Source organism: Perca fluviatilis, chromosome 14 (assembly GCF_010015445.1).
Source record: "Perca fluviatilis chromosome 14, GENO_Pfluv_1.0, whole genome shotgun sequence".
NCBI lineage: Eukaryota > Metazoa > Chordata > Actinopteri > Perciformes > Percidae > Perca > Perca fluviatilis.
The window spans coordinates 24,837,411-24,865,087 of NC_053125.1; the positions used below are offsets into that span (position 1 = coordinate 24,837,411).

At 40.6% G+C, this 27,677-nt stretch overlaps 1 protein-coding gene, 1 long non-coding RNA gene and 1 pseudogene across 2 annotated transcripts in view; 1 reads left to right on the forward strand and 2 right to left on the reverse strand.

Moving 5' to 3' along the window:
• LOC120573135 overlaps window positions 1-27,677 on the reverse strand; it is a 563,511-nt gene that overhangs the window by 468,733 nt on the left and 67,101 nt on the right. The window lies entirely within an intron of this gene.
• Window positions 1-27,677, forward strand: part of LOC120573092 (myosin heavy chain, fast skeletal muscle-like) — a 697,218-nt gene that overhangs the window by 434,994 nt on the left and 234,547 nt on the right. The window lies entirely within an intron of this gene.
• LOC120573131 lies at window positions 402-13,183 on the reverse strand (annotated as a pseudogene).

Genomic DNA, 27,677 nt, shown 5'->3' on the forward strand with positions numbered 1-27,677 from the left:
TTGTAAAGTGCCCCAGAGTCAACAATGCAACAGTGCTTTTTTCTATAAAGGTATAACATTGTGGAATAATCTGCCGCTTTCCCTCAAAATTGTAAATACCAGAGGGGCTTTTAGACACCAGGTTAAGGCATTTTTATGGAATAGAATAACCAATCTTTTTAATTAGATTAGACTGATTATTTTATGTGATTTTCTGATTTTGGAATGCTCCTTAACCTTGGATGATTTGTGTTAAATGTTATTGTCTTTGTCCTGCAATAGGTCTTTGTCATGTTGAAAATGTTCTAAGCGCCAAAAATCACCTCAAATGTTATTTTAGCGTTTTTCATGTCCCGAAAAAGGTGTTATTCAAATCTCACAACTGCCTTTGAGAGAAGCAAAGAGATGAAAGTATTACAGACAGAATTTAATAACAGTTTAATCTTTATTGTTTCGCCACGAATTATTTCATATTATATGACTCAACACAACGAAACTCTTGTGTGTTTTACTCTGCTGCTTCTTTTCCCTGTAAAAAAACCACAGAAATGGTATGTGTGAGTTTGAATAAGCGATAGGGGACAACAATTGTGATCTGTTCATTTTATAGTATTTAATAATAATAAATTGAATTTATATAGTGCTTTTCACGAACTCAAAGTCACTTTAAACCTAATCCTTTATAAGGTGAATATAATACTAAAGTAAAGAATCTGCTCTAACATATTGACAGATATACATCAAAGAATAATTGCTTTGTTGGTTATTTTTCACTAAACTGATGTATGTATTTTACCTTGCCAGAGTCACGGCTCTTTGCCCTCAGCTTATTGACCTGGGACTCTGCGATGTCAGCGCGCTCCTCAGCCTCCTCCAGCTCATGCTGAACCTTCCTGCACTTGGACAGATGAGTGTTGGCCTGCTCCTCCTGAAATACAAGACATAGACAAAAATGTTCAAAAAGATCCATAGTACTACCATACATTAAAATAACTATGATATCAGTGATGAAAATGTATATTTTGTCCTTACCGACTCCTCAGCCTGCCTCTTGTAGGCCTTGACCTTCAGCTGCAATTTGTCAACCAGATCCTGCAGCCTGGCAATGTTTTTCTTGTCCTCCTCAGTCTGTAATAGGCAATATAGATTTGCATGTGTATTTTTAATGATAGATATATTAGATAATTTTTGTACTGTACATGGTAGCTAACAAAGTGACTGTACCTGATAGGTGAGCTCCTTCACCCTCCTCTCATATTTGCGGACACCCTTAATGGCATCTGTTCCGCGTCTCTGCTCAGCCTCAACCTCTGCCTCCAGTTCCCGCACCTTCAAAAAACAAGACAATAAGTATCTGTCTTTCTTTTCCAAAAGTCTTGCTTCAGTTGTGCAAATTCTTAACGTGACTTTCGTACCCTGGACTCAAGTTTCTGGAGCTGCTTCTTGCCACCCTTCATGGCCAGGTTCTCTGCCTCATCCAGGCGGTGCTGCAGGTCCTTCACAGCGACCTCCAGGTTCTTCTTCATCCTCTCCAGGTGAGCGCTGGTATCCTGCTCCTTCTTCAGCTCCTCAGCCATCATAGCAGCCTAGAGCCAAGAGACAGCATAAAATGTTATTGAGAAATATCTTGAACATATTGGAGTGAAAGTAAGAACAAATGAAATGTAAACCTACATCCGTGATAGCCTTCTTGGCCTTCTCCTCTGCATTTCTTGCTTCCTGAACAGTGTCATCGACTTCACTCTGGACCTGGACCAGGTCAGACTCAAGCTTCTTCTTGGAGTTCAGAAGGCTTGTGTTCTAAAAGGCAAAAAAGGCACTTTAGTCATTACATGCCTGATTTTCACGTTATTTAATTGTCATTAGGTATTTGAATTATTGAAGAAATGACTGGGCTTGTTCACCTGAGAGTGCAGAAGTCCAACACGCTCACTGGCATCCACCAGCTCCTGCTCAGCAATTTTGCGACTTCTCTCGGTCTGTTCCAGAGCAACTCTAAGTTCCTCGATTTCAGCTACCATCAGACCGTTCCTGCGATCCACCATAGCTGCTTGTTCCTTGAAGTCTTCCTGTGCTCTGACAGCATCATCAAGGTGCAGTTGTGCATCCTAGTGAAAACATATCAGGAACATATTCACATGAATGCCAAAATGTACCTGCACTGACCATAGTCTGTGCAACAACTCTATGTCTAACAATACCTTCAGCTGCGCCTGCACATTCCTCAGCTGCTTCTGGGACTCAGCAGCCTGGCGATTGGCATGGCTCAGCTGAATCTCCATCTCATTCAGGTCTCCCTCCATCTTCTTCTTGATTCTCAGGGCATCGTTTCTGCTCCTGACCTCAGAATCCAGAGCGCTCTGCATGGAGTCAGTCACCCTCTGGCTGTTCCTCTTGATCTGCTCCATCTCCTCATCTTTCTCTGCAAGCTTCCTGTCCACCTCACCCTTAATCTGGTTGAGTTCCAGCTGGACACGCAGGATCTTAGACTCTTCGTGTTCCAGAGTTCCCTAATGATATCAAATAATTCAATATTAATCTTTGCCTTTAAACCTTTTTTTGTATATTTGTCTATGATTAAGATTTTTTGTTTCAGAAAATTTCCCAGAGAAAAAAGTACCTCAGCCTCTTCAAGAGCCGTCTGGATCTCAGCCTTCTCGGTCTCCACCTGCTTCTTGGACTTCTCCAGCTCATGGATGCTCTTGCCAGTCTCACCAATCTGTTCAGTCAGATCTGAGATCTCCTCTGCAGAGAGATACATGTGTTTTATATTGTTAAGCCTTACGATGTAAAATCAAAACCATTTATTCTAACACAATTGAATAAAATGTACGAAATACAAGTGTTGAATACAATGTAGCTGTTACATAATGTAGAGCTTACGTTGCAGGTTCTTGTTTTCACGCTTCATGGTCTCCAGCTGATCCAGAGATTCCTCATAAGAGTTCTTCATCTTGAACAGCTCAGTGCTGAGAGAACGAGCCTCCTTCTGTGCTCCCTCGAGCTCAGCCTGACCCTCCTCGAACTTCTGTTTCCACTCTGCCAGTACCTGAATAAAGTAATTAATGCAGTTCAGTTGGTTATGTAGCAATATGGGGGGAAATAAATATATACTTAATTGTTTGTATGGCTTGGCCACACAAAGTAAACAATGCTACCTTGTCAAAGTTCCTCTGCTTCTTGTCCAGGTTGGCAGCCAGCCCATTGGCCCTCTCCACATCAATCATGAGGTCCTCCACCTCACTCTGGAGCCTCTGTTTGGTTTTATCAAGAGAAGCACACTTGGAGTTCACTGCCTCAATCTGCTCCTCAGCCTCCTGAAGACGCTGAGCCAGCTTTTTCCTGTTTGAAAAGGATGAGATTTGTTTTCCACTGAAACTACTTTTTTCCAGATATTTTTTCATGAATGAAATACAAATCATTACATAGTCTCAGAACCTAGATGAATATTAGAAAGCACTACTTTAATCTAAAATGTTATTTTCGTTATAAGATACTAAATACAAACAATTGAAAAAAACCTGTTAAGAACATGTGTTTAAATGCAAGTACGGTTTTTGAGTTATGCCAAAATGCTACACTTCTGAAATGGCCATTGAATTGTTTGAGTGTTACTCACTTGGATTCCTCAAGCTCCTCAGTGCGCTGGATAGCATCAGTTTCATACTTAGTTCTCCACTGAGCCACTTCACTGTTGGCCTTGGACATTCCACGCTGCAGCTCAGCCTTGGCCTCCTGCTCCTCTTCAAACTGCTCCCTCAGCAGATCACAGTCATGGCGGGCTGATTGCAGTCCATGGGCAAGAGCATTCTTGGCCTGGTGTAAGACATATCATTGGATTTACAAAATTCCTTAATCCCAAACTAATAATACCAATACACACTCACTTAACAGTGTCTTACCTTAACTTCCTCTTCAATCTGTCTCTTCAGCTCCTCAATCTGCTGTGTGAATGCCTGTTTGCCTCTCGACAGCTGGGAGACAAGAGCTTCTTTCTCTTCAATTTGACGACTGAACTCACCTTGTGTGAAAGATGCCATGATACATTAGTGTTTGTTTCTTAATAATATACACAACAGATCATCCAGGTTAAAAGTTTTAGATACCATTTTCTGTCAGGAGACGTGCTTTCTGTCCATTTGAGTCATTGATTTGACGGACATTTTCATCATTCTTGGTCTTCAGTTCGCTGAGTTGGTCCTCTAGAGTACGGCACATCTTTTCAAGATTTCCCTAATGAGTAAATAGAGATGAGATCAGTGATCAGATTTTATTCTTAATATTAATTACGTTATTTTCTATACTTATTTAGTTAATAAAATAGCATGTAACGCATTGTGTACCTTTGCTTTAGCAACAGCCTCCATGTTGCTGGAGAGGTCATCAATCTCCATCTTGTATTCACTCTTTTCCTTCTCAAGCTTCTGCTTTACACGCTGGAGGTTGTCGATCTGCTCTCCCAGCTCAGCTACGCTGTCAGCCTGCTTCTTGCGAAGAGCAGCAGCGGTGGCTTCATGCTGCAGAGTGGACTCCTCAAGATCACGACGGAGCTTCTGGAACTCGGCTTCACGCTTCTTGTTCATCTCAATCTGAGCAGCAGTGGCACCGCCGGCCTCCTCCAGCCTCTCACTGATCTCTTCAAGTTCCCTGGAGAGGTCAGCTCTTTGCTTCTCAACCTTGGCACGAGCAGCACGCTCAGCCTCAATCTCCTCCTCCAGTTCCTCAATACGAGCCTGTTGAATATAGATGTGATGTCTTTCAGTAAATATTCACTTTTAATACACAAAATTGGGAACAAATGTTTTGTGTAATGCGATATGTCACCTGGAGCTCTTTGATCTTCTTCTGAAGCTGAGCACCCAGTGACTGCTCATCTTCAATCTTGCTAAGGAGCTGACTGATTTCAAAGTCCTTCCTGTGAGAATTATAGATGAAGTACATAGAGTTCATGCAGTTGACCACAACAAAGAATGGTTGTACAAATTCATAAATTACGTTACTTTTTTATCTTCTCATCAGACTGCTGCTTGTCATTCTCAAGATCCATGATGGATTCCTGGGCCAGTTTCAGATCACCCTCGAGCTTTCTCTTGGCTCTCTCAAGGTCCATACGGAGCTTCTTCTCTTGCTCCAGAGAACCCTCAAGCTAAGAAATAAGATGAGATTTTAACCATCACATTCAAGAAGAATGCTCTTGCTTTGCCAATCCAAGAGATTTTGTAAATTTACATCATCCACTTGCTGCTCAAGCTTGGTTTTGGCCTTGGTCAGAGTGTTGACTTTGTCTTCCTCTGCCTGCAGGTCATCAAGAGTCTGCTGATGAGCCTCCTGAAGGGCTTTCTTTTCCTTGGTCAGCTTAGCAATGCTCTCATCTTGAGAGGCCATCTCCTCAGTCAGATTCTTAACCTAAGTGTGCAAGAAAAATCTTGTCTTTAAACTGTCATCATTATAATCTTACTTGATCTGCTGGACAGATTATTATTTACCAACCTTGTTCTCTGTGGCATGTTTCTCTTTTTCCACTTTGGCCAAGGTAAGCTCCAGGTCATCAATATCCTTCTTGAGCTCAGAGCATTCATCCTCCAGCTTTCTCTTCTTGGCAGTGAGCTCAGCATTCATTTCCTCTTCATCCTCCAGTCTCTCGGTTGTCTCTTTGAGTTTGGCCTCGAGCTGAATCTTACTCTTGATGAGACCCTCACATCTCTCTTCAGCATCATTCAGATTCTCTGATTCCTTGTTAATTTTCCAAAAATAGATGTTAGCACATTAACATTAAAAAACATGAAAAAGCAGAACTGTCCGTTGGTGTGTACTTACAGATGCTACTTGCAGCTGCAGATCATTCTTCTCTTGCAGAAGGGACACCATCTTCTGCTCCAGTTCCTTCTTCTTGGACAGGGCAGTAGCCAAGTCAGTTTTCATCTTATCATAATTCTCCTTCATAGATGCCAGCTCTTTCTCAGTTTCAGCACTCTTCAGTAGAGGCTTGATCTTGTAGTACACCTTCATCCATGGCCAGTGTTTGACATTCATGAATGAGCGGACATTGTACTGGATGGTATATACAGCATCCCTGTTGAAAAGAAGTTGCTGTTAGGGACAAAGTTATTCCTCATTATTCATTCCGCGGCTGTGCACTCAAAATTGTTGTTTTCAACATGCCTCCTCGCTGTCATCTTCACAAACTCAGTTCTACTGAGGAAACCACGGCACAAAGCCTGAGTCATGGTGACCAGAGATGCCAGTTTTTCATCTCTCATCTCCTCTAGGACACCCAGCAGACCGGCCTTGAAGAACACCTGATCAAGGAGAAAATTGAAAATTGACTTCATGTCTGAACTATGCACTATTCTAAACATTAAACCAGAAATGACTCAGAGAGCATGTACAATCATATGAATGTCTTAAACTATTAAGACATTTTTTTTTTTTTTTATCTTCATCAGGATCAGGATATGTAGCAAACTATCGTAGACACTGAAACACAATTATTCTAAATGGCTGATGGCAGCTGTGCTTATTTCTAGGAAACTTCCATCCTGTATGCGCACTTTTTAGTCTTTTACTATTACTTGGTGCACACGACAAAGTTTAACCTACTTTCTCAATGGCCATAATGGTGCAATTTCTCTATTTCTATCCTTTACTCGTTCAGTGGCCTAATTTCCCATTACAATACAAACAATTGTGTAACATTTTTGTAAGATACTCTTTTTGTTTAACAGACAAAATGCACTGACCATCATTGGAAAGTACCACTAAAGTATATAAATGCAATCAAGGGGCTTACCTTGGTGTGTCCGAATTTGTACTCATCATGATTAATATCAATTGACCCAAGCAGCTTCTCTGAAGCCTTCTTGTTGTCAATGAACTGGCCCTCGGGGATGACACTGGCATTCAGCACCTTGTACCTTTTTATGAGTGTTAATGGTTAGTGTGAGCATTTTCTTTTAATAATCTATCAACATTCTTTAAATATCCATTGATACCTCTGCTTGAAGTCAGCATAGAGAATTCTGCTGGGAAAACCTTTTCTGCAGATTCTGATACCCTCCAGCACACCGTTACACCTGAGCTGGTGGATGACCAGGAAATTCTCCATCAGACCTGTAAAAAATGTATTTCTTAATTACTTCCTTGAATAAGTAGTTAGGCTCTAAAATTAAGTAAACCATACCAACAAAACAATTCACTCCTCAAAGAATCTCTTGAGATTAAGTTTTCTATGTACCTGGAGTCTTTGACTCATTGGGAATCAGGCAGCGCACAAAGTGAGGATGGGTGCTCCTCAAGTTAGTCATCAGCTTGCCCAGGTTCTCCTGTAGATCCAGAATGGTGAGATATATCATGCATATAACAACTGTGAGTTTGAGCATACATTGAGATACTGTATATGAGATAAGTTTACCCTAAACTGTGAAGACACAGTCTGCATAGAACCACCCTTCTTCTTGCCACCCTTCTTTCCACCAGTTTCTGTAAATGTGTTTAAATAGACATATTACGTTAGAATGTGACTTATCCTTTACATGAGCACATGCAACAGTTAAAAAATATACAGTATAACCTTAAAATGTGTTTCAGTTTACTGTAGTTACTATCATACCCTCAACGATGGTAGGATACAGAACAGCCAGCAGTTTCACTGGGGATTTCTGGTACAGCTGAACAACAGAGTCATTCAGTGGATCCTTGTTCTTGTCCAGCCAGCCAGTGATATTGTAGTCCACGGTACCGGCATAGTGCACCAGGGAGAAGTGGGCCTCAATCTTGCCCTTGGCAGGCTTAGGCTTCTCAAATGCTTTGCTTTTGCCAAGATGCTGGTCATACAGCTTGTTCTTGAAGGATGTGTCTGTGGCCTTGGGGAACATGCACTCCTCTTCAAGGATGGAGAAGATTCCCATGGGCTTGAAAAAAGTGTGAAGAAGTATGTCATTAAGTGATACATTAAGTCAAATTAAGAACAATTATATATAATTACCAAATGAAGTGATTACCTTTTCAATGAGCTCAATGCAAGCAGCCAAGTCCATGCCAAAGTCAATGAAATCCCAAATAATACCCTCCTTCTTGTACTCCTCTTGCTCCAGGACAAACATAGTGTGGTTGAAGAACTGTTGCAGTTTCTCATTAGTGAAGTTGATGCACAGCTGTTCCAAGGTGTTGAACTGTGATGGGACAAATAATTAGTATAATCTCTCGAAGGGCAATAAGAATGATTCTGTCATGAAAAGCATCAGCCTCAGAATTGTTTGAAATGAAGCTTACGTCAAAGATTTCAAAGCCAGCGATATCCAGGACACCAATGTAGAACTGTCTAGCTTGTTTAGTTTCCAAACTCTGGTTGATTCGGATGACCATCCACAAGAACATCCTCTCATAGATAGACTTAGCCAGGGCAGGCACTGCGTTCATCACCTGAATAAAAACAACAATGTGATTTGTTTAAAATCAGCCGTCAACCATCTTGTAAAATGATGGAATACTGGTATTTTAAATTGTTCTAATGAAATAAATGACAAAAGATATATATTATATAAAAACATATGTCAAAATATAAATAGACATGTACTACATGTAAATTAAACACAAGTGATATCAGTTCATCTCAATTACCTGAGGTACAGTCTGGCCCTTGGTGACATACTCATTTCCGACCTTCACTCTAGGATAGCACAGAGCCTTGAGCATGTCAGCGGAGTTCAGACCCAGCAAGTAAGCAACCTTGTCAGCCTCTGAAAATAGTTCAGAGATTTCCATCATGATATGAACAGAAAGCAGTGTGATTACAGACTGATCTCATGAAGTGGCGTATGACACACCAATTCGTATGCCATTATTGGCATGTTATCAAGATGCATAATCACTTTTTAGCGTGTTTATCAACATTGTTTGGCCTCCATTGACTTATATTACCTTGCGATTGTGTGTGAATTGACGCCGTAGCGGGTAGTATGAAAGGGCAAAAATCTGCACAGGGAGGTTGATCGGGATGTAGGATGGGTAAAACACAGGACTTTCACCCAGTAGACCGGGAATAACGTCCCGCGTGTGATGTTTCCTTTCCACGTTTGTTGTTTTCCTAAACCCAACCCGCATGTCACGTTTCCTAAACCCAACCACAGTTTTCTTCTTTAAACCCAACTGGCTCTTCTTTTCCTAAACCCAACCTGCATGTGACGTTTCATAAACCCAACCGTAGCCTCGCGATAACACGTAGCCTCTTGTTTAAACATTGCCGTCCGCTGTAAACAGCGTAGACATACATGCGGATAGCTCGAAATGCGTACAGACAACACGCCACTTGGCTTAAGACAGTGGGTGTGTATGTTTATGTGAAGTCATGATATCACGTTGGTGACTAAGAACTGTATTACTGTTTTTTCCCAAGCTATTCACTCTGAGCTGGCATTAAGTACTCACCCTCTGTGCCATCAGGCTCAGCCTGCTCCTCACGCTGCTTCTGCTTAAACTTCAAGTTACCATGGTGGATCACAGCACCAGTCATCCTGTAGATGCTCACCTTCTCTTCACTAGTGAAGCCCAGGATATCAATGGCATTCTGAGTTCAAAGAGGACCACACAAACAAAATCACTTTAGAAAAATGCACTTAAAAGAGCAGTTTTGATGTTGATATATTCAAATATATAAAAGTAAAAATCATTCACATCAGTAGCTTCCAGCTCAGCTTTGTCATCAATGCTGGCCACAGCGATCTGACCCATGCTACACATGGGGAAGTCGTAGGGGTTGGTTGTGAGGAGTGCCATATCTGGAGATCAAAAAAAGGGTGAACATGTCAGAACGTTGGTTTCATATGAAAAAAGGTTAAACAATGTGCATCCTCTCAATCTTCTTACCAAGTATCTCAGGGATGTGGCCAGTCATCATCTGGAAGAAGATGTGGTAGCCTCTTTCATCAGCAAGCTGGTATGTCACTCTTGACTTCTCCAGCAGATCTGCAAACATTGTTCATAAATTACAGTTTGACCAATTCTCAATTCCAGTTGTTTGTATGTACTATGAGTATTATTACTTACATGTCTCAATATCAGCACTAGCCAGTTTCCCAGTTGTGCCGAAATGGATTCTGATGAATTTACCCTGTTTGGAACAAAGGATTTTTAATGTCCCTCCACATTGGCAATCTGTAACAAGACCTCTTTCATGTGTAGAAATTGTTCCATACTTACAAAACGGGAAGAGTTGTCATTCCTAATAGTTTTGGCGTTACCATAGGCCTCCAGCAGGGGATTGGCTGCAATAATCTGATCCTCCAGTGACCCCTATGATCCAGGTTTAGAATTGCAGTCAGAAAATAACTTTATTTTCCCCCCTTGAAAGATGTTCTATAGAGGAAGAACCCTGAATTGTAATCACACAGTAACATACTTTTGATTCATCCCTCTTCGGTCCACCAACGGAGATTGTTGCAAAATACTGGATGACACGCTTGGTGTTCACAGTCTTTCCAGCACCAGATTCTCCACTAGGTATAGACATAGACTTTTAAGAATTTGACTATGTTAAACAAAGTCAACAAATGTAAATGTAACAAACTTACGTGATCAAGATAGACTGGTTCTCCCTATCTGTAAATAAAAAACAAAATAATTTACTATGTTACTGCAACAGAAACCCCTTTATACTGATACATTCTACATTGTTTTGGTAATGACTTACCAGTAAGCATGAACTGAAAAGCGTTGTCAGAGACAGAGAAGATATGGGGTGGAGCCTCCATACGCTTCTTGCCTCTATAGGCACTTACACATTCTGAATCGTACACTGGGAGCCACTTGTAGGGGTTCACAGTGGCACAGAACAACCCAGAGTAGGTCTGAAAGTGATCATAGAGATTCAACAGTTAACTCTATGTTTCCTACAAGTTTAGCAATTCGTAATAGTTCTTTTCTCATTAGGCAGATTGTCTTACGTAGATCATCCATGCTGCATAACGCTCTTTGAGGTTATACAGCACAGAGGCTTCATTGAGATGGGTCATCATGGCCATGTCCTCAATCTTGTCATACTTCGGAGGGTTCATTGGAAAGATTTCACTTTCTTTCACTGTCTTCTCCTGCAACAGGACATTTGACACAATGAGAACTAATCATATTGAATTCCCAGTTGACTGTGACTTCATGATACTAACCTCCTTAGTGTCCAGGACTTCGACGGTGACTTTGCCACCATCTTTCTTGAGGATTTTTGCCTTCAAGTACAGCTCCTTGGTATCGGCCACGTAGCAGGCACTCTTGGCATCAAATGGTGCACTTTGAGCCTCAATTCTCTCCCTTTCTGGCTTACGAAGGTAAATGGCAGCTTTGCCATAAATGGCCATCTCCGCGTCCGTACTCATGGTGGCGGTTTACTTCTGTTAAGTAATTACAAATAAGAGTTATATATATATAATTTTATTTTTAGACTTTAAAACTAATGTCTTCTTGCCGTTTCACTGGAAAGCCCAGAATTAAAGAGTCTAATGAAATAATTAACGTATACCTATAAAATTGAGTTCTGGGCATCATCACAAGTCAGTAAGTCAAACAATAGCAATCTTAGAATGATGGTTTCTGTTCATATCGTTGAACAGTTCCTTAATGCCTGGTGTTGTACTAAATATATCAACAATATATCAATGCCAAAAATCTTCTTTTACATTATTACAAGAGACCTTTAGCTCAGTTAAAGCCTGTCAGACCGTCAGAATGATTGCCTATGCTGTAATTTCATTACGTTGCTCTATAATTTAAATGAGTCCAAATTGAAGGTCTGAGGGTCTGAGTGGTCTGAGTGTTGTATGCTATGTTGTATGAGTGTTGTATGCTACAGATTGTAAAGCCCCTTGACACAAATTTGTGATATAAATAAAATTGATTTGGCTGATTGTTGTTACAATTAACAATAGTCATTTTCATCCTAATTGGATGCAAAATACCTAAGGTCACGGATTAAACACACAAATACTTAAACCTACATTGTGTATTTTTTTGAGTTGATTCTTAGCAAAAAAAACTTTGTTCTTTCACAAATATGTGCTCATTCATGTGTAATTACTTCCACCAATTAATCAAAGTATTCTTTTAAGCATAGAATCTGCCATTTAGAATAATTGAGAATACATACGAGCGAGTCGCTTGAATGGCAGCAGCCATGTTGCTCCTCCATCTTTAAAATACGTTAGCCAAAGAGGGACATACCTCTGCCTTTCGCGCTTTTAAGGTGTCGACACATTAAGCCGACGGCCGACCATTGACAGAAAAGCCAGTCGAGATGATCAGTCGCGTCCCCGAGGTCCAAAAAACTGCCTCGGGACACACTGAGGCGACACCAGCTTGAGAAACGTAATACATCTTCATAGCAGCGGCGGTGCTACTCTGTATTGTTGCCCAAGAAATGAAAACCGGCAGCTGATTGGACGAACGCGTCACATGGGTTTGTTTTCTCTGGAAATTCAAAGCCAGACTGTCATGGCGGCTGTTCAGAATACGATCTCATATTGTACTAAAATAGTTCACCGAAACGTGTTTCTGAAAACATTTGAAGCGAGAAATAGGCCATGCAGTTGCTGAATCTCTCTTCATTTCAGTTCAACAAAGGTCAGTTTAAAATTCATTCCACTCGCCATTTCCGGGTTAGTCCCGACTGCCCTGCCGCCGACTGAACATGTCAAGTCGGCCGATATGAACGCCGACAGCCCCCAAGACTGATGACGGAGCGGGACACACCGAACAGATTTGAGTCACTGACCTCGTCAGACTGTCCAACGGCTTAATGTGTCCACACCTTTACACTCAGTGGCATCGTGACGAATGCCAGCTGGGAGATTACTCACGACTGCAGTTTGAAAGCCTGTTGAAGATGGAGGATCACACCTATTCTCAAGGATATGTAACGGAGTCGCCAAGGAAGCGAAAAAGAGAATTAAAACGAGAACGCGACAGGCAAAGCAACAAAACCAAAGTTAATATTGGAGTGGCTAGAACAGCTGCTTGTAAACAACGGAGATACTTGAGCTATTTTCGGGTTCGGCCACCGTAGGAGTTAAAACGCGATCGGAATGGGAGGGGCTAGAAAGCAATATTCAGTTGGTTGACAAATACAATTTCACTGCTAGATGGGAGAAATTCTTACACAATGTAGCTTTAAAATAAAAATTGTACATACCTTATCCTTTCCCCTTGTGAAAATAATGTTTTACTCCACAATCCTATTGAAAACATCATGGGTTAGTCAGTGCAGGACACAACCTCAAATTAATTGAAAACTTTGTTGACACATATTACATTGTAGAGATACATAAAAATAGAGTGCATTGAATACATACAGTCATTCGTACATGACATTATATTTTGTAAACTAATTTCCAAAATGAGAAATACATCTAAATAGTACGAAGCATAGTAGTAGACCACCTCACCACAAGCTGGAACTTCACTGGTCTTCCACCACACTGTCTAAGGCACCCACATGGACCCCTTATATTCAGTCTGGTGTGCTAACAAAGCAAAGGTTGAAGCAGACTTACATGCCAATTATGGTAAGGGTGACAGCTGAGTCTTGACACATTGTTAGCTGGTTCTATTTTTGGGAGAATCCCTACCCAAGTAAGCAGCTTTATTTTGAGTTCTTTTAAAACATTCACATATACATACATTTTCTAAAGATTATAATAGGAAATGGTGGTGCTGACACATCTTAAGATGAAGATTACCTTTAAGATGTTTGATGATTGATAATTGATTTGATTGACATTCTTTAATTTGAGACTATGTTGGGAGATTTTAAATTTATTTGAGGAATTTAAAGTTTGTTATCTGACAGACAGCAAATGCATCAAAGGTATATGAACATATTATTTATTATTTCATATATTATTTCGTGCTTGCACTTGTTTGGTAATTTCTTGACTGCTAATAAACCTGATTGTGCTGAGGAGACAACATAACATCATGACTTCACGTAAACATACATGCCCACTTTCTTAAGCCAAGTGGTGTGTTATCAGTACGCATTTTGAGCTATCCGTGTGTATGTCTACAGTGTATACAGCGGACGTAAACATACACACCAGAAAGCGACTGTTGGGTTTAGGAAACATGACACGTTGGGTTTATCAAAAGTATAACCGGTCAGGTTTAGGAAAAGAAGAAAGCAACAGTTGAGTTTAGGAAACGTGACACGCGGGACATGATCCCCGATCTCCTGGGTGAAAGTCCTGTGTTTTACCCATCCCCCACTCCGACCAACCTCCCTACGCAGATTTTCGCCCTTTCATACTACTTGCTACGGCATAAATTGACACGCAATCGCAAGGTAATGTAAGTCAATGGAGGCCAAACAGCGTTGATAAACACGCTAAAAAGCCAGTATGCATCTTGATAACACGCCGATAATGGCATACGAATTGGCATGTCATACATACGCCACTTCATGAGATCAGTCTGGAGGTGAGTAGAGATGACAAGATGATATTAGTTTTCATATAGATTAGAGCAACAGTGGTTTTGGTACTTGTTTTGACATGATGTGATGTTGGGCTTAGTTTTCTAAACTTTTGGCAACCTTTACTGAAAATGCAAGACAAAAGAGCAAAAACTGACTTTTTACACTTATGGGGATTATTATGGCAATCTTTAGTGTACATATGTAAACATACCCAGATATGACTTACTATGTAATATTTTTAATCACTAAGTAAGCTTCATTTTCATGAAATGTAATTATATTTTTACAATTGCACATTTATTATTGCCTTTTCTAAACTAACTTAGCATGATTTTACAGAAATGTCTTAATGTCTTTTTAAAGGAGATTCAGTCTACATTATAGAATGATTAGGATTAAGCAGTCAGAGTGAGCCAGTTGTCAGCTAATTTGGGGTGCGATGTAGAGCATGTGCTATCTTCTGTGAGTCACATTTTTTAGGGGCCCCTCTGTCAAGATCCATCTTGTAATTTAGTGGACTATTGATATGCAGATATAATTGATTAAAATATGTTTGTCTGATCTGGGAATGATCAAAATGCCCAAAAAATATTTTCAAAATGTAATTTTCATGCAAATGTACAATTTACACAAGCTACTGTACTGCATGTTATATGAGAGAGAAACAAAGTAGTTAAATAGTTAGGGCACATCAAGTTTAAGGTACTGTACAGTGAAAAAAAATCTCTTCTGAGATTTCATTGAAGAGGATGTTCACTAAATGTTTTGTGTAATAAAATCTCTCTCTCGCTCTTTCTCTCTCACACACACACACACACACACACACACACAAAACACACACACACACACACACACACACACACACACACACACACACACACACACACACACACTCAGTTTCAAACAATGATTAAAATGTTTCAGGTATGGGCTCCTACAATGCTTCTTTTTAATCAAATATTTAAGATGATTTGACATTCAGATAGTTTGCCCACTAAGGTGGTTGCAGTGAGCACACAGCTGATTGATGTCTCACAGCAAAGCACTCCCCCTTCCAGAGTTTACCTCACTTGGTCAGATGTCAGAGCCATGCTATTTAGGCTACTTTGAAAGAATAAAGATGATCATAGCTACTATTTTGTTTTCTTTATAATGTATGCTCCCCAAACATGATGCTTATGTAAATAAATACTGCAGTCAAACAAGTGACCTTTTAATAATTCAGTCTTAACTGACACAATTAGCTAATTAATTAAAATATGTGGTGGCTCCCAGTTGTTTCCCTCTAAGAGGCAAACAAAAAAAAAAGATATGTATTATTTTGAAGGCAAGGCAGTTTTATCTATATAGCACATCTCAGCAACAGTGCAATTCAAAGTGTATTATCTTGTATTATCCACTCATCTTGTACAACGCTTGTCCAGCGTTGTACAAGATGAGTGGATAATACAGAGCAAGCCCATGAATCAATCAGTGATGTAATAACCTTGATGTTTGTTTGGTTCTTTTAATACCTTAGACAAAGTCCTGAGAAGGAAGGGAGGTCAGAAGACACCTGGTGTTGTGGGGCCGCACATTTGAAGGACACGGCAGTTGTTGAAGCTTCTGACAATAGCCAGTCAGCTGACTAGACAGTACCAGAGTGGTTAAACCTATTTATGTCCACACAAAAAAGGGACAGCTCACAGAAGGGCAGTATGTATTAATATGGGTGGATAAAGTCAAACTGAATAGTGGCACAGTTTTAGCCATAACTCAAGTCAAGAGTCTCCTACACATCCTGTAGTGGATCTGGAGTGGATGGGGCTCTTCAGCGAAACAGTACAAGACATGGCAGATTGCCAGCCAGTGCTTGGACATGTGTATGCCTGTTATACGCATAGGTTTTTGCACCTAGCTGTAAGTAATCCATTTAATAGCCTACATAACAGTAATGCAGGCATATAGAAATTGACTGTATAGTAAATTAAACATGATTTGAATGCAGGCCATAACTCACAAACACACACACACATCTCTCAGCCACCTTCTGACCCTAATCAGGCAGAGGAGAACCACACGGAATGGATGGTTACAACGCTAACCAAACATCCACTCAACTCTTCTGTAATCTATTGTGAATTGTTAACTGTCCTCAGGCCTTCAGTCCTGTTTCATCTCCATGAAGGAGTTGAGGTCCCAGAGTCTCAGGATGAACAGTTTGTAGGACGAGTCCAGTGGGACAAAGACGTCCTCAGAGAAGGACGACTCAGACTTCATGTGTCCAGACTCAGGACTTAAGACTCGGGACTGTACAAGTGTGATGTGGTCACAGATAATAGTTGGGGCAACATCTTTGAATGCCGTCTCAAAGTCACTGGTAAGTTAGTCTCGCTTTGCCAGACCATCCACACACTGCAGAGTGGAGGGGACAACTTTCTTAAAGGTTCAATTCAGCAGCTATTAAGATCAATAAGGAGCTGAGAAGAAAAGTACTGTGGACTTCCACAAACCCTACAGTTCCTTCTCCTACAGTGAAATGTTTTTTCTTCACATGAATTCAATGAAATGAAACAGATGTGTCTGTTTTCTTTACAGCAGCGAGGGATCTGCCCAAACCTGAGACACCAAACACAGGAAGTCCACCACAACCAGAGAGTGGGGGAAGGATCGGGCTCCACTATGGAATGGGACTGACAGTAGCAGCAGCTCTGCTGACTGTTTATTCAGTCTTTGTCTCCCGAGAGAACAAGATTTCTGCTCAGACAATAGTTACAGTTCAGCAGGTGGATCAGTGGAAACCGTTGAATCCACAACTTTAGTGAGACCAAACTGTTACCATTACATTTTTGAGCACTGAGATACAAAACATACTAGTTTCTTATTGCCTGGCAGGTAAAGTTGCTACCAGTTGTGTAATCTAATGTATTGTAGTGGGTATACTGTACCACATATATATATACACACAAAAAAATAAAATTATGTATATATATTTTTTTTTTCAGAATGGGCCTTTGTGGGGGGGATGAAGTGTGGGGTCTGGGTGTCCTCCCCCAGGGTTATTTTGTGCGTCAAAGACTTCATTTCCTGCATTCTGACTCACTTGTATGCACCAATTTATGGTGGGAATACCTTTTATTTATCCTATGACAACACAGATGACATTCAAAATATATCAAATATATAATGGAATATAATGCAGTGAGGGGGCTTTCACATCAGGGACCTACGTCTCTCTGCATGTTCTGCAGTGTTAGTTTAGTTTGCTGTCACATTACTCAAACCCGTATTTGTGAATCCAAATATCTGAAGTGAAAGTTGCATATCATAGCACATTTTTAGGTCGGTATATGGAAATCCAGGAGATTTCTTAGTGGGTATACTATACCTGCCTATCACGTAGACTACACCACTGGTTGCTACACATGATCCACGTTAAAACTGCTCTGCGCTGGGTGTGCCATTGTTTTCCTATGGGGAGAGCGGTGGAGACAACTCGGGTCACTTCCCTTGGTGCTCCGCTCAGAATTGCAGCTGAGATCAAAGTTCAACTTATTTAAACTTTGACCTCGTTGCCCCTGACCTTTCAATGCAGGGCTGGACTGGCCATCTGGCATACCGGGCATTTTCCCACTGGGCCGACGCACTTTTGGGCTGAATCGACGATATAATTTATAGGCCTTTTTTTTCTTTTCTTTATTTGGACGCGCCGGCCCATAAAGAACTGACAGCGGCCCATTGGTTAATTGTCTTTATTGGCACTGGCCTGACCCAATCAACTCTGGGAACACCCTTCCCCACTCCTGGCCTGAGACACAAGCTGTAAAAGTTATGCTTATGCTGGAAGTTTAGCATCCACCTTAAAATGGACAAACGACCACCAAAGTGCGGAGGTGCAGAGAAATTACGGGAGGAAAAGATTAAGAATCTACAGGCGGATGCCGCAAAATGTGCCAACATTTCTGACATGTTTGGGGCTAATAGCTGCTTCAACATCAGCATTACCTGAAGTAGAGGAAGGAGGAGAGGTGGCTGGCTATACAGAGAAGCAGAAACAACATCATGACAGGGAAGAAGCCGAGGATGAGGAGAGTGTCTGTCTGAGCCGCCATGACAGTCGGTTTAAAATTCTCGAGGAGCCAGACCCACGTGACACGTTTGTCCAATCAGCTGCCGGTCAGGGGTGTGGGGCATCAACCATGGATGTATTACGTCATGACACCACGCTTCAGTCGTGTTGCAAAAATGGATCTGCACTGTAACTGTTTATACTCGCCCGTGGGGGTCGCAACACTAGTTACATTACATTACATGTCATTTAGCTGACGCTTTTATCCAAAGCGACTTACAATTGCTATATATATATATATATATGTCAGAGGTCGCACGCCTCTGGAGCAACTAGGGGTCAAGTGTCTTGCACAGGGACACATTGGTAGATGTATTGTAGTGGGAATCGAAACCAGGTCTCCCACACCAAAGGCATGTGTTACATCCACTGCGCCATCACCACCCCAGTTGCAGTATTCTCCTGAACAGATGTGGCGCTAATGAGGAAAGGCTACCGACTTTGCTATGGACTAGAAGAAGAAGAAAAAGAAACAACGGCAGAAGTGGCCGCAGCATTGACGTCAATGCTTTGATTTGATTCAATGACCTACTTCATCGGATCAAGCCTTTCATTCACCATAAAAAACTCAACTTAACCCAGTAAGTTTACAAGAGAGACTTTCAGTCACTCTGAGAGTCCTGGCATCTGGTTACCCTTGAGCTCGTTCATGCTTCCTGTTGCCGCTGAAAAAAATAGAGTGATGCGCGACCTCTGGAAGCGACCTCTGGATGCGCCAGCTCGGCTGCGGCGACTGTAAAATGGCCTTTATGTGTGCCTCACGTCATAACAACAACAAGCACTTTGGCTGTAACATTAAAGTTAGTGGCTGTCAGGTAACCTAACTGCTTAAAGGGGTGATAGAATGCAAAACCGATTTTACCCTGTCATAGTTGAATAACAACAATTCAGTGGGTAAATAGGACATATATATGAGCTCAAAAACCCATTGACACCCCTTTACTATGAAAATCTCATATTTTGAAACTGCCGCTGAAAACGGGCGAATCTCAACAAAGCTAGTTGCTTACGTAAGCATCTCAAAATCCGGAACCTTTGTCACAGCCGTGGGTGTATTAAGAGATCGGTCACGTTCCAACATTTACATAGGCTACACAACTGACCTGAGATCAGGTAGTCTTATGAATCTAGGTCACGCAGATCTCTGCTATTCCATTACAAAATTCACTTCTGAAACTTTTTTATGCAATAAATCAACTATGTAAAGCTCAAATATGGGCCGTTTTACAAAAATGTATGTCTAATTGCAAATTTTGTCCGACTGTGTGTCGGACTTCAGCGGCCAGTGCTGCCTGGGTTACTGCCTCACCGCCCGGCCTGCCTTCCTTCACAGACCCCGGCCCGCTGTGAGCTCGATTGAGCTCCGTTACGGCTGGCAACCTATGGCACTTCATACCCGCGCAAAGTCACCGTTTTGTGGGCTAATGGACTACTAAAAGCCGGTGCTCTGACAGAGTTCCAGGGCCTGCAGTTCCCCTCTTCCTAATGCCAGGTGTGTGTGAGTGAGAGCGCGGTCAGCGAGCTTGTTACGCCAGCAATCTCTTACCACAGGTTCCAGTTAATCTTATAATGTGTGTAATTATAATGTGTTGAGTTATTTAAACAAACGATCGGTGAAATACACGCCTCTTGTCCGCGAGTCTCATTGATAGAGCCTGCGGCTGGATGTGATAGAGCCTGTGGCTGGATGGAGCTAGCTAGCCTCCTCTTAGAATTCCTCTGGAATTCACAAAAATTCATTAACTTGAAATCGGACACCGTTGTTAGCTTTATAAGACATTTAATTAGATGTTGTATAAGTGGCGTGACGAAATTCAAACTGTAAATATACTCGAATTACGACCAAAAATGAAGCTAACTAGCCGCAATCTGTACACATAGGATTGAAGGGACAGTCGCAGCTAACGAAACCCGTACAGTTCACAAATATTCATTAACTTGAAATCAGACACTGTTGTTAGCTTTATAAAACATTTAGTTAGATGTTGTATAAGTGGCGTGATGAAATTCAAACTGTAAATATACTCGTATTACGACCAAAAATGAAGCTAACTAGCCGCAATCTTGTACACATAGGATTGTAGGGACAGTCGCAGCTAACGAAACCCTTACAGTTCACAAATATTCATTAACTTGAAATCGGACACCGGTGTTAGCTTTATAATACATTTAGTTAGATGTTGTGTAAGTGGCGTGATGAAATTCAAACTGTAAATATACTCGAATTACGACCAAAAATGAAGCTAACTATCCGTGATTTGTAGCTACACATAGATAGGATTGAAGGGACAGTCGCAGCTAACGAAACACCTAGCTAAACTTCACAAATATTAATTAACTTGAAATCGGACACCGTTGTTAGCTTTATAAGACATTTAGGTATATGTTGTATAGCTAAGTGGCGTGACATTGTGTGTAACATGTGGTAAGAGATTGCTGGTGTAACAAGCTCGCTGACCGCGCTCTCACTCTCACACAACGGGCCATTTAGCTAGCAGGAAGAGGGGAGTTACAGGCCCTGGAGCTCTGTCAGGGCTGCCAGCCGTAACGGAGCTCACAGCAGGCCGGGGTCTGTGAAGGAAGGCAGGCCGGGCGGCGAGGCAGCAGCACCGCCGCTGAAGTCCCGACACACAGTCTTACCATATTTGCAATTAGCCATCAATTTTCGTGAAATGGCCCATATTTGAGCTTGATATAGTTGATTTCTCACATAAAAAAGTCTCAGAAGTGAATTTGGTAATGAAACATTGCAGTGTCTGGAATATGAGATTCTGTCGCGTCTCTAATGTGTGTGTATTGGGGATTCGCTCAACCAATCAGCGTGCATCTCTAATGTCTGCGTATGGCAATTCGCTCAACCAATCAGTGCACAGCTCATCTAAATATTCACGAGCATACCATATTTGGAAGAAAAGCTCTTAGCCTATTGGGTAGCTGAAAACTCTGTGTGATCTAAAAATCAGTGTTGATACAATCATCAGTGTTTGAATTGCTTAATTAGCTTCTCTTTTCTTTTCCAGGGCATATACTACTCTTAGCTTTACTGTAGCTTTTGGGAAGGGTTATGGTTATGGTTATTGTATTTAGCAGACACTTTTGTCCAAAGCGACAAAATATGAATCTTACAATAGTTAAAAATAACAGTAAACATTTTTTAAAAGTTGCTATGCCAATATTAAGCAAAATAGTAATAATAACAATAATGGCAATACAATATCAAATATCAATAATAACAAAACAATTAAACAAATACCATAAATTAAATGGTTGAATTGAATGAATTATTTAAGTGTAAGATCAACAGATGAGTCTTGAGACTCCTTTTGAAGGATCCAAAACTATCACATGAACGCAGAACACTAGGCGACTCATCATAGAATGCAGTCATATTTTAAGAGGACTGTCTGCAGGGAATGTGTCTGACCAATCACGGTGGGTGTGGGCCACCTGCCAAGGCACAAATGCCAAGGCCGAATTTTTGTCCTAGTCCAGCCCTGTTTCAAGGCGCAACCAATCCTACCACGCTCTGAGCTCTGTGCCCTAAACCCTACGCCCTACTTCACGGTTTTACTGCAGATCATGTGTAGGTTGCTTAAGCCTCACTGATCTCTCCAATGGCTCTTCTCACCCACAGTTCAATAGTGCCGCATTAAGTTAAAACTGCAAACACATGCATAGCACATGTCCATTTAAAATGTCCGATTACTGAAAGTTAATCCACATCCTGCCACAGACAGAATTCAGAGTTTCAAATGTGAAAAACAAAACTGAGTTCAACAGATATATGGACCATATAAAGCACAATGAGGTCTCCTAACTCCTAACTAAAACATGTTTGCTTCAGGGGACGCATAACGCTGAGAAAGGAATCTGTGTTGTTGATGTTTGTATTGACATTTTAACAACTTAGTAGGGGAGAGTGGGGACGCTTGCAACGTGTGGCAGTGGCAACATTGCTGATTTCTCCAATCAGGAATGAGCTAGAGTCATGACACTCCTACTGTACATGCTCAGTAGGCCCCTCCTTCTTTCTGGAAGTTAACAGCCACATGTCATCATTCCTTCTAGGAGAACTGACATTCAAGGTGAAAAAGTACCTTTTTTATGACCAGGGGTCTCATTTATAAACGTGGCGTACGCACAAAATGGGGCTGAAAACGTGCGTACGCCACTTCCCACGCAAAGGTTGTGATTTATAAAAAACAAACTTGACTGGAGAATGTGCGGTCCTCCACGCAAACTCTGACCGATGCGTACGCACATTGTGGAGACTAAATAGGAATTGGCGACGCATATGGTGAGGTGGTGAACTGAAGTCAGACTGCAGAAAGTACACGTGGGAATAACGATTAGGCTACTCTTATGTTTAAGTATTAATGCCTCACGCACATTTCTTCAATACATATCATGAAGATTAAATCCAGCAGTGTTATTTGCGTTTGTACTGAGTGATAATTGTTCCATAAACACCTCCAACTCAAATCTTAAATAAAAACTCGTTCTTAATATTTAATCGGTGCTGTCTCGCCGTCACATTGTCCGCTACGGAGCGCAGGAGGAGGAGACGGCCCGACTGCATGGAATACAGGATATCATCAAATAAAAAAAAACCTAGCATTAGATAATGGCAGAACACAGTGTAAATAACTAAATATCTGTCTTTAAACTGTGCATATATCATCAAATGTCAAAGTCTGGAAATACAGCTGTTAAGCTCTCGCGCAATCGTTACGCTCTATGTCCTCGTTATCGGTCCAAACTTAAATACTGTTCATAACAAAACCTGCATGAAGAGAAGTGTGTTTGCCTATTACATTTCAATTTCAAATTGTATCTTGGGGTGGGGGATACCACTAGTTGATGCTGTGATTTTAGCAAGGTGTTAACAATCACAAATTGTTGTAGACTAAACATATAAATACTGCGGTGAACCCGTGCGTAATGCTGCATGATGGCACTGCTGGCCCTGCAGGAGGACTGGAATGGAAGAATCAGGAGAGAAAGAGACTTCAGGGACCATGACGATGACTGGCTCATATGCCGATTTAAATTCCCTAATATAGCTGTAACAGTAATATAGCTGCACTCTTGGATCTATGTACTGAATTGGGTCCAGAAGAGAGGGCAACGCGCCGGAACCGTGCCATCCCGGTCCAAATACAGGTCCTTGCCACTCTGGGTGAAACCGGCTGTTTCCAGAGGGAAATGGCTGACAGCTAAGTGTTTTTTTTTAAATAAATATTATATATAATCTTCAACTTCATCACTTACGGTAGGTTTCCACACAGCGAAATTTCGCTTTGCTCTCATTGAGGTTGAATGGAGACGAAATTCGCCCTGATTGAGGGAGATGAGAGCGAATCGCCGAGGGAAGCGAAATAAAGTTGACGAAAGTTTAACTTTATTCAAATGAGGACCACTCGAGAACCAATCAGGTCTGTGTGTTTGTGTTTGGAGGCGGGAGTTACAAAAAAAGTCTGACCAAGATGGCGGAGGTCATCAGCGCCGTATCATGAAAATTTTGATGTGATTAAAATGTTTCTACACGAACATCGGTACTTCTATCAACACAAATTGTGTTTTATATGACACACAAACTTAATTAGAGCACATACGCCACTAAATAGATCACTGTATATGTTAGTTTAAACACTCAAACTTTTCAGCTAGCCGACTAATCGCTAGCATGTTCGGACATTGGATTTCATTGTAGCCTAGCCAGGTAGCTAGCTAGCTAGGCTACTTGTGCATTTGTTTGATTACATGTTTTATTGGCGAACATTGACGCTTGTAGCAACACGGATTGTTGTTTATATGTCACACGAACTTAAACAGGGCAAACACACCACCAAATAGACCACTGTAGATAGTTTAAACACTCAAAATGATTCAGCTAGCTGACAGGTCACCCGCTAGCATGTTCGGACATTGCATTTCATTGTAAGCATAGCAAGGCAGCTAGGCTACATAGCCAGGTTACCAGAGCATTTATGAGCTAACATTTTACCGATGGTTTGCTGCTGTGCATTTTTACCGCCCTGTCTTCTGACAGCCCAAAAAATGTTGCGGTCTTGCGTGTTGTTTTCGCGACCACGCCCCCCGAGGCAAACTTTCGCTGGCCGAAATAAGCGAGGTGTTTCGCTGTGTGGAACCCTACCGTAAGGCTTGTTTGGATATAATATATAGTTTTGTTAAATCTTATTATATACGTCTGGTATATCGAAGCTGTCCCCAAGTGCCGTAATGCCTGCTGTTTTGGAAGATTTTATTAATAAAAGTAGTATAGATCCGGTTTCCCTACACTGTGCGACAACAGGCCGAAATTATAATTCAATTGGCAGCAATTCCCGAGCGTCTGAGAGGTTTTTTGCTTTTTCTCCGCCAGTCGTCATGATTCGGCATGTTTCGGTGTAACGAAAGAACTGCCAGGGTCATTAACATACTTATCAGCATTCATGAGGTGCTTTACATTGACTATTTATGGTTAAAAATGGGCGTGTACAGGGCGGGATAAGAGGCTGATCCATGTACGCACAATTGTAGTCAATCTGTGATTTATAAAGGGAACACTGCTTACAGGTGTGCATACACACGGTTTTATAAATCTGACTTTTTTTCGGCGTATGCCAATTTGGGCTTTTGGGCGCACGTACACTTATAGTAAGGATCCTACGCACAGTTTTATAAATGAGACCCCAGATCTTTTGTCTTAACTGTTTAAGTATTGATATTTATAATTATATAGTTTGAATGTGCAGTTTCTTAGCTCTTAACAGAATTAGGTACCATGTGTTAAAGCTAATGTGTTAGGCTAACATCACTAGTTATACTGTCATAGGGGTCCCCACATGCAACTGTCCACACATGGTGTTGCAACTGGCCCTCATGACGACAATTATCACAATTAGACAAAATTGATATAAAAGCCAATTCAGTGGTTTGATAACTCTGGTCTCAAATAAACAAAAAAAAACTAAAAATTGAAAAATTATGCCATAGTAAGAGTTTTATTACATCTAAATGACTGTTGCAACATTTTTCAGGGTCCATTTAAGTACAAATTATTTGCATAATATCATATGTTCACATGTTGCAGCAGTATGGGCAGGTAGGTGACATACATGGGTTTATTATATAATTTGTTTGTCTTTCTAATACAAACGGTTGCTGAGAAACTGAAGGAAACGTAAAAGGTGTTGCAACCGCAGTGAATGAAGCAGTAAGGTCGACTCAGACTCTTCACATCTGTTAGTTTCTGTTGTTACTCTTAATGTTTCTTGATCCTCTGTGATCTGAAGCTGCAGAATCGACCAAACTACAGCTTTTTATTGTGTTGTGTAATTGAAACTGGAACTTTGTATTACCATTTTTAATCATGTCCGATTCAGCTGTTATATTTCTGTATTATTCTTTACACAGAAGGCTATCGTTTTTACAGTAGGCCATTTATTAACTCTGATGAAGTATTTTGCACTAATAAGCTGTGAAAGTTGATCCAGTTGTGATCAGAACCTGTTGCTGCTGCTGTGGACCTCTAAAGCCCATTCAGATGTTTCAGAAACATGGACTTAGTGTATTTAACAATAATGCTAGCTGGTAGTTGCTACGCTAGTTGATGGTAATGAGAATGTAGTACAGATTTATGTAATTACTTACTTGTAAATAAATGATAACATGCACTGTATATACATAACATTTAATATCTGAGTTCACAATAATTGTTTCTTGCATTTGCTTATTTTACATAAATAAATATTTAAGAAATTGAGTTTCAGTTTGTCTGGTAAATAAACTGTTGTACATAAAGTGGTATGGCATGTTATTTAGACTAAAGGGGAGACACCAAAGCTTATAATGTTCATTTATTGTTAAGCAGTTTATCTAGAGGATGTTTTTCAGTGAACTGAGTTCATCTCTACTTGATGATTTTGTGTTTAAGAATTAAAATCTGAATTATGTATGATCTCTTGGACAGAAAGTTTGTTACAAGTCTGAAAGACACAACGATCAGATTCTGACAGCAAATTAACTTTGGGCTCGCAGAATAACCCAACAGGTTCAAACATGTCGAGCAGTTCAGCTTTTAAAGCTACATTGTGTAAGAATTAATCCCATATAGCGTTGAGATCATATATCGCAATCAACTCTCTCTCGCCACGCAGTATTACAGCTAAGCGAAGGTGTACAAAAGGTTGTCTATCAGCTGTCATTGTTGGAGTTTATACGTTCTCTTAATACATCCATGAGTTCATGTCGGAGAGTGGCACGGACACCACAAGCCACCCGACTGAAAGGAGAGAGAAAGAAAAGGAGACTAATTTCTAGCTAATAGGAATACTTGAAATTGATGGTGGTGGACTATATTCATGTAAAAGGACAAGTTTGTGAAGGGCAATACAGATTTTGATAATGAACAACTACAAATGTTAAACACTGGGGCTTTAAGTTCAAAGATCAATTTAAATCCTATAAACAAACATTCAACATGATGAAAGTGTTTTATTCAGTTTAACTAGATGCTGTCCCTGCCCTCTCCTGTAGACTGGATCCTGAATAAAGGAGTTCTCATTGTTGTTAGCTTTTTCTCCACTAGGTGACACTAACGGCTTGTTAAAATAAAGCCACATGTTTGAACCTGTTTTAAATGTTACTAAAGATGTACAAACTCTAGTTTCCTGTACTAGTATATAGTAGAGTAGTATACTAGAGATCAGGACAGAGAGAACTTAATAAAACATTATGCTGTTATTAATTTACTTTAAAACTATAATTATAGTCAGTCTCGTGAACAACTCCTAAAAGTATTTTCTGTAGCCTCTGAGTAAGTTATATTGACTTAATTATATCATTGTCTATATGTGTGGATGCCTTATGTTTTATAAGTAATTTATTTTTTCATATATCATTTGATTGATATGTATTTCTTTCTTTCTTTCTTTCTGTCCCAATGTGTCAATACAGAATTATAAAAAAAAACTAAAACTGTGTTGACATCTGGATGCCACACGGTGCATAGCATCTCTTATCTTTCATCTGATATCTTACTCTGCTGAGTCTAAACACATTTGGTTCCTCGCTATATTTGGCAGTGAAGCACTATTGTGGTTTTAAACAATAAAGAGGTATTTAGTGTGT